We start from the raw sequence: 8,440 nt of genomic DNA, 5'->3' as shown, positions 1-8,440 counted from the left end.
ACATATCTAGTCTAACTCCATGCTACTTCACTACTCTATTCCAGCATCTTTGAATATCTTCATAATAGCATGGAAATGGTAATGCTTCTTTGTTCTCAAATTCCTGCTTAACAGGATGCCACATTCCTTTTGCAAACACCCAACGCATGTGACTGTGTTGTCACTATCAACAGATATTTGAATTTGATCATCCGTCGCGTACATGCTTGTCATCCGTCGGGTAGCTTTGTTGATCATCCGTCGGGTAGCTTTGTTGATCATTCATCGGGTAGCTTTGTTGATCATCCATCGGGTAGCTATTTGTCACTTGACTCCATTTAACTTATACAAAATTACAAGACATCTTATATTTACAATTAATCAACCTATTATGCATATCCACTAGTAGTCAACATGACTCATATGCTCCTACAAAATATACACAAAGTTGTTTGCAGAAATGTGCTACATATCTTATTTTTACATAACCTACTCACCCGGTGGATGTCAAATCGTCATCTGTCGGGACTATATTAAATCATCCGTCGGGACTATATTTGATCATCCGTCGAGTGCTACAAAATTCACTAAGTTAAATCTACTAAGGTGTTTTGTTTAATTTATCATCAAGTTCATAACATATTCCTAACAATCTCCCCCAATTTATGTCTACTGGAATTATAGCCATAAATTAAGAGAAACTTGATGATAACAAAACATCCTAAAGATACAGAATAAAAATAGTAGATGAAACTGATAAGTGCTGCAATATTTACTGAAAATTGAACAAAGCAAAATTTACAGAGAAGTTGCTCACAATCATTATCAAGGTGCTCCTCAAGGCTGAGCAGATTGGTCTATTTCCTTGATTGTCTGGATTTCTTTCCAAGCCTCCTGTTGTTTTCTTCTATCTGATTTTGGAGTTGTCTGTGGAACTGAAGTTCATCAGCTTATGAGAGATCTAGCATTTCTTGCATTTCCAATAGAGTCTCATTGCTAGAGATACTCAACTGGTCCTCCAATCTGAAGAATCTTCTTACTCCCTTTTCATCCATGAATTCCATCAGCCAATAGGGCCTTAAATGCACTCTCTTTCCTGTGAAGGGAATTGACAAAGTTTTTGGTAGTGCATCTTTAGCTTCATTACTCCCCAGCTCCTCAATCTTCTTTAGAACTAATCTCCTTGCAGTCACATTGTATCCAAAGTTCTTTTTGAAAGATGAGTAGATCTTTATTAGAATAGATTGGTTTTCTAGAAGAATCCTGTGAAGTGGCCATATTATCTTTTTTCCTCCCTTATATTTAAACACCAGCCTTTCAGGAAGATGTCTGTGAGCATCAATTCCCCTTACTTCTTCCAATTCATCTAAGTAGATGTTTATGTTAGAGAACTCCTTGATGTCACAGATGTATAACAAATCTTCCTTGTTGACTGTAGATTGAGATTTGGTTAGGGTCTTGGATCTGAGAGTCACAGGCTTCACTTTATTGCTTGCTCTGGTCTTTGTCTTCTTTGGCTTGTTGAAGATTGGAAAGTTTAGTTCAGGAATTGGCAAACTATCCCAATCTACTGGTTCATCCTTTAGAATTATGGGCTCACCATGAATATTCCTTGTTGGATCCACCACCTTAAATTCTTCAAATACCATTGAGGGTTTTGATGTCTGAATTGAAGTTGTAGACTTTTTGAGAATGTAGTCTTTCATTTCCTCATCACTGAAGTCCAATTTTCTTTTGGAGTGGAGCTTGTATCTGAATCTTCTTTTCTTTTATGGTTCATCTTGCACTTTTTGATCTTGAGGTTCAGCAATTACAGATGGTTGCGCAGAAATCTCAGTTGTAGTCTTTACAGCTTGAAGTTTGGCCAAGATAGCAGCTTGCTCTTTCTTTTGTTTGAGCTTCTTAGCATCTAAGGCAGCTTGATTCTTTTCTTGCCTGATTCTTTCCTTCTCTTCCTTTTTAGCTTCTACAAACTGAGGGTGTCCAGCCACCATACAGATTTCTTTACCATTCCTGTAAATCTTGGCAATTCTTCTTTTAAGTGCTGAATCAGCTGGATCCTTGAAAAATGCAATTGACCTAGCCAACAACTTCTTCTCATCTGGCCTAGGTGTTTCATACACAATATCCATAGGATTTTTGTCTGAAAACTTTGAGTAGTTTCTTTTAGGATTCATTATCAGCTTTGCTTTTGGAAATTTAATGCAAGATGTTTGACCCTTTTCTAGATAATTTAAACTCATTTCATTCACAGAGATGTGCTTGACTTGAGAGTGATGATTGAAGACTTTTTCTGGTTTCTGAATTGGTCCAAATTTTTGTTGACTTTCTGCATCTATTTCCTCCATTTCTCTTTTAACTCATTCTCATCTGCTGCCATATCAATCTTTAGCAATTTGTCATTTGTTTCCAGTTTTGCTGCTGCCAGATTTATGATGTCAATGTTGTCCATGGCTGGTGGCTTTGTGAAAGCAATTGGTGGCACAATTACTTTGCTGACTTGGATGTTGAGTTGTTTCTCCCCCTCACTAGATAAGACTTTCTCCCCCTTTTTGTTAGCATCAAGTTGGAGAGTGGAAGGGAGTTGAGCAGCCACCAAATGTTGGAGCAGAGCAGTCTGAGTTTCTTTATTAGCAAGTATCTTGGCCATTGACTACTACACATCAGATAATCTAGAGTCCATGGCCTCAACCTTTTTATTGAGATCAACCTCCTTCCTTACCTTCTAAGTTATCTCAGTCATGGTGGTTCCAGAAAGTCTAGCATCCAACCTTGCTATGAAGTCCTATTTTTCTTCAGAGAATTACTGCTTGATTTCATCCACACTTTGACTGTGTTGGAGAGTTTGAATCTTATGCAGCTGGAGTGCTTCAAGATGTGCTGTAAGTAGCCTCTTTGTGCTGGCATTTATAGATGTTTGAATGGCTGTTTGGGTGTCATGAATCAGCTTGAATAGTGTGGATTAGAGATGTGAGTAGGAACATTCTTTTGTTAGCATCCAGGAAGGAACATCTGCATCTCCCCCTATGCTCATGTTGTTTTCCTCATCATCCCCACCAGCATCCCCAAATGAGTCTTCAGCCAGTTCAAAATCACTGCCAGTAGTTGAAGGCATAACAGTGATTGCATCCTTTGCTCTTTGTAGAGATTGAGTAGTGTGCACCAAATTAAGAATTCTTTCAGCCTCCTCATTGCCATGTACAGCTAATGTTTGATAAGATGTAACAGGATGAGTAAATGTCTCAGCATCTAGGGAAATAGAATCTATGACAGCTTGATATTCTTGCTAAAATAGTCTTTTCCTTTCTACATCATTGACATTCATTGACTCACTTACAATGGTGTCCATCCTTATCTCTCCGGTACCTGCATTTCTCTCAATATATCTCTCTTTTTGCATCAAGGGCTCCCCTTGGCTTCTTACCCTCACACCCTCACCTTCACCATCTAAGGTGGGACTCCTCTCACTTACTTTTTCCAGTCCTGAAGAAATGGACTGCATTTGTTCACTCATATTCTCTCCTTTTGCCTGCGAGCAACCCAGCCTCTCACTCAGTTCACTCCCTTCCCTCAGTCCTAAGAGTGATTGCACTGCCACTAAGTCTTCTGCACTTGTGATAATTGAAGAAATTTGAAGTTGTGCAGAGACACCCGACGGATGATAAATATCCATCGGGACATTAGTATGGATATCCAACGGATGACTGCTGTTAGGCTTATCCATCGGGATATAATCACTACTCGACGGATGATGAATATCCATCGGAATAGAAGAAATGAATGAGTTTGGAGTGGAGACTACTGTAGACTCTCTGCAAATTGATGAAAATAAATGACAAGTGAGCCAATAAATCATCTAAAAGATGATGCTCACTTGCTTGGATTTTTGGCTTCTCCACAAGAGTTAAAGATGGAGAATTTGGAAGTGATGTATTGATCATGTCAACATCCAGTGAGTGTGTGGGTGAATTTGGTGTTTTAGGTGCTTCAATTGTTAAGGATTTGTGACTTCACATTTATTGGAGCCACATCAATATGACTTTGAGATGGTGCAGTGACTGGGTCTTTAGCTCCAGTTTACACTGTGTGTGATCCCTGTGCATCCCCAAGGGTTTTTGATCTTTTCTTTCTAGTATAAGTTTGTGGTGAACTTGTGTCCCTAGCCCTCTTGATTTGTGCTCCTGGTTGGGAGCTTGTTTCAATTGTAACATCCTTTTGGGAGGATGAAACTTGAATTGAGTTAATTTCCTTATTAACAACCACAGTTTGTTAGGAAACTGTGGTGTGGCTAGGCTTGGGTACACTCATCTCACCAGCCTTATCCTTAGGGTTTCTTTGATTTTCACCATGTCCCTCACCTTGCTCACTCACCTTCACACTCCCCTCTTTGTGTTTAGTAGATTTTGCAACTAATTTATTTTGAAAGAAACCATAGGGGGTTTTCTTAGATTTGGGTTTAGAAATTTTTGTTTTGGTAGCTTGGGTAGGCATCTGTTGGGTCATTGACACAGATGTCATTGCTACACTTGAAAGCAAATAAATGTGTGAGGTTGGAAGAGTGGAGACAGTAGAGCTTACTTCACTTACCTGAAGTCCCTCCATGACTGGAAAATAGAAGAGGGGCACCTCTTTGTGGTGATTAGCTCTATTAAGATCTGCAATAATCCTCCTTTCTTGAACCCAACAGTTCAGCTTGTTGGTTGGGTTCTCAATTGCAATATTCTCAATAAGATGGTTAGCAAGCATCATAAAGAATCTAGCATAATAGACACTTTTACCTCTCTTATTAAGCTCTTCTAACTTATAACCTAACTCAAACAAGACCAAGTCACTGAAATTAAAGTACTTATCAGTAACTAGCATGTTAAGCATGGAAATGTTAACAAAGTCAAAATTGCTAATTTTACCAGAGGAAACTTTAGTTACCACATCACACAGATAACTCCATTCTTTTCTAAGACCTAACCTCCTAATTTCACTTAACTTAGAGGTAGAAAGTGCATAGCCCATGGAATTTAGCATGTTAACTATATCAGTGTCTGTGTGTGGAACAATAGCAGTGTTATCTGGAATTCTAAAGCATGTTTTGACAATGTCACTATTAGTGCAAAACTGCTTACCTTTGAGAGTGAATGTTATGGTCTTGTCAGTTGAGTTATACACGGCAGTTGTCCATATCTCCTCTACAACCTCACAGTAGATTGTGGGAGATTCCAGCATCGCATAGTTGAGTTTACAGCCTTTCACAAAATCCATCATTTGAAAATCTCCAGACTGTTGAATCTCATTGTTCACAAGGGCTGTGAAGTTGTTCTTTTCATAGATATATCCAGTTTGAGACATAATTTTGACTAATGGTGCCGTTGTTAGAGATTTGAAATTTGCAGAGAGAGTATTTGCTTTTGAGGAAGAAAGAAGTTAGAGCAATTGATTCTTGAGAATGATAAAAGAATAAAATAAAAATAAATTCTACTTTTATACTATCTCAGAAATAAACTGACAAAAATAATAAAGTGAAATAAAGTAACCAATTAAAATTGCCCAAAATAGCCATTTGAAAATAAATAAACTGTAAAAATTCTTTCAATTATCCGTCGTGTTATGCTTACAAACTGTAAGTATACTCGATGGATAATGTCTAGAATTCCGAAGCGCTAAGATTGTGACAATTCAACGGATGAGGATAAATCAATTATCCATCAGGTTATGAAATAATCCAGAAAAGTAATTGATTTTTATTAACAAATAATATTCCGACGGATGACCAAACTCGATGGATAATGAGCATTCGTCGGGATGTAAATTTTGACTTAGCCAAAATTTCATCCAAAGATGAAAAATCAATTGATTTTATGACTGCATTAAAACTCGTAAAAATATCTGAAATAATTCAAGAATAATTAAGCATACCTAACTCACTTACCAACCTTGAAAAGGTGGATTTATCAAGTGGCTTGGTAAAGATATCTGCAAGCTGTTTTTCACTTAGAACAAAATGAAGTTCCACAGTACCATTCATCACTTGTTCGCTAATGAAGTGGTACTTGATGTCTATGTGCTTTGTTCTTGAATGCTGCACTGGATTTTCAGTGAAGGCAATTGCACTTGTGTTATCACAAAAAATGGGAATTCTATCCACTTGTAGACCATAGTCCAACAATTGGTTTTTCATCCACAAAATTTATGCACAGCAACTACCAGCAGCAATATATTCAACTTCAGCTGTAGAAGTAGAAACTGAATTTTGCTTTTTACTGAACCAGGACACAAGCTTGTTCCCTAGAAATTGACAGGTTCATGTTGTACTTTTTCTGTCTAATTTACAATCTGCATAATCTCCATCTGAATAACCAGTTAGATCAAAACCAGAATCTCTAGGGTACCAAATGCCAAGTTTTGGTGTTCCCTTGAGATATCTGAAAATTCTCTTAATAGCTACTAGCTGAGATTCTCTAGGATCAGCCAGAAATCTAGCAAAAAAAGACAAGTAGCAAACTTTATATCTGGCCTACTAGCTGTTAAGTACAGAAGTGAGCCAACCATGCCCCTATAGCTTGAAATATCCACAAACTTTTCAGTAGTCTTTAATTCAAGCTTAGTTGTAATGGCCATGGGAGATTTTGCAGATGTGCAATCCATTAGTTCAAACTGAAAGAGATATGTCCTAAGTCCAATCATGTATGAGGATTTAGGAATAACTTTTATGTAATCTATTTTGATTTCATTGATATTAATAAAAGACTTGTTTTGTTTTTATTGCGGGCTCTATCTATTTAAATGTTTAAATAAGATATACCACAGTTTAGAGTAAAGCTTTTTATGGATTGTGATGAGATCATAATAATGAGACCTAAAAGATGATAACTCTAAACTTAAATAGTTCCTGGTCGTAGGATTACTAACTGGTAATTAATAATCCGCAAAGATCGGTATATACTATGCTTGCTTCATTATGAAGGATGTCTGTTCTCATAGACATTTGTGTGGTGACACTATAGCTAGTATGTAGGTGCTTATTATAGAATAAGTTCACTGAACATGACTCACACAGCTGAACAACTGATGGAGTTCACTCATGTGTCAGCAATTGTTCACATAGTGATAGTTGTACAAGTATCCTTAGACTTGAGGTCATCATAGTCATCTTATGTACACTGAACTATGCTTTGGATTAGTTCTTAGTCTCAAGGGATAATTATAAGGGCTCTACTGGGTATATGAATTTGTACACGAAGATAGTGTATGATCAATAAAGGATCTACCCCTTCTAGTGAAGAAAGAGAATGTTCAATGCTGATCCACTTATGCTAGTTTAGGAATCTCTGGCCAGAGTGAATGAAATTAGAAAGGAGTTTCTAATTTACATTAAATAGAACTAAGCATAGTGAATGGGAAAGCAAGTGTTTAAATAAGATAGGCTTGACACAAGTTCCATGCCTTGTATTTAATCGTGACATTGCAGGGTAGAAGGAATTGATTGTACGGTAACTACTCACTGAATAGGTTCTTGGTATTCTAAGCAGTGAATTCGTATTATCCGGATAGTCGCGATATGCTGAGAAGTATCCCTCATGATGTAGAATAAATATGATTAATTAATTAATCATATTTAATGAATTAGAGAATTTATATAAATAATGATAAAATAGTTTTATTATTATTTATTTCTACTACCGACTTAATATTGAACCTATAGGGTCACACCATAAAAGAGAATGATTTAATGGTGGAGGAATTAATTAATAATGGCTGATAATTATTTATTTATGAAATAAATAATTAATTGGAAAATTTAATAATTGATTAAATGAGATTTAATTCATTATAAATTAATTAAGAAAAGGTTCTTAATATTATTAATTAAGAATTTAATTTTTGGAAATTAAATCAAGTGAGAGAATTATTTCTAAAGAGTTTAGAAAAATGATTAATAATTAAAAGGTGTTTTAATTATTAGTGAAATAATAAAGGGTTAATAATAATAATATTTTATGGGAAAATTTTCAGCTAAAAATTTTGCCTATAAATATACTATTATAGACCCTATTTTTGCCTCAACCAAAAAGATTTACAAAACCATAATTCTCTCCATCTCCTCCTCCTTCATTACATCGTTTTCTTGGTGGATACCGGTGGAGTACTTCACACTTGAGGAGCAGCTGCTAAGGATCTCCATTCATCGTTCTTGGATCGCTATTAAAGACCTACATCTTTCCATTAACGTAAAGCTTCTTAAACATACTGAACTACGAATTAAATATTATTTTTCGCATGGATCCTGCGGAGGGTTTCGGTTTTTTTTAAAAGATTTAAATTTATGTTTTCGCTGCGTTTATGTGCTAAAAACTCTTCACAAACTTCTTTAAAAGATCATGAATATATTTAGTTTGACTAATGAATATTCCATCACTAACTTGCTTAACTTGTAAACCAAGAAAGTAAGTTAGTTCTCCCATCATGC

The sequence above is a fragment of the Apium graveolens genome, chromosome 6 (genome assembly GCF_009905375.1).
Source record: "Apium graveolens cultivar Ventura chromosome 6, ASM990537v1, whole genome shotgun sequence".
Taxonomy (NCBI): domain Eukaryota; kingdom Viridiplantae; phylum Streptophyta; class Magnoliopsida; order Apiales; family Apiaceae; genus Apium; species Apium graveolens.
Note: the sequence above shows the minus strand (reverse complement) of the source record.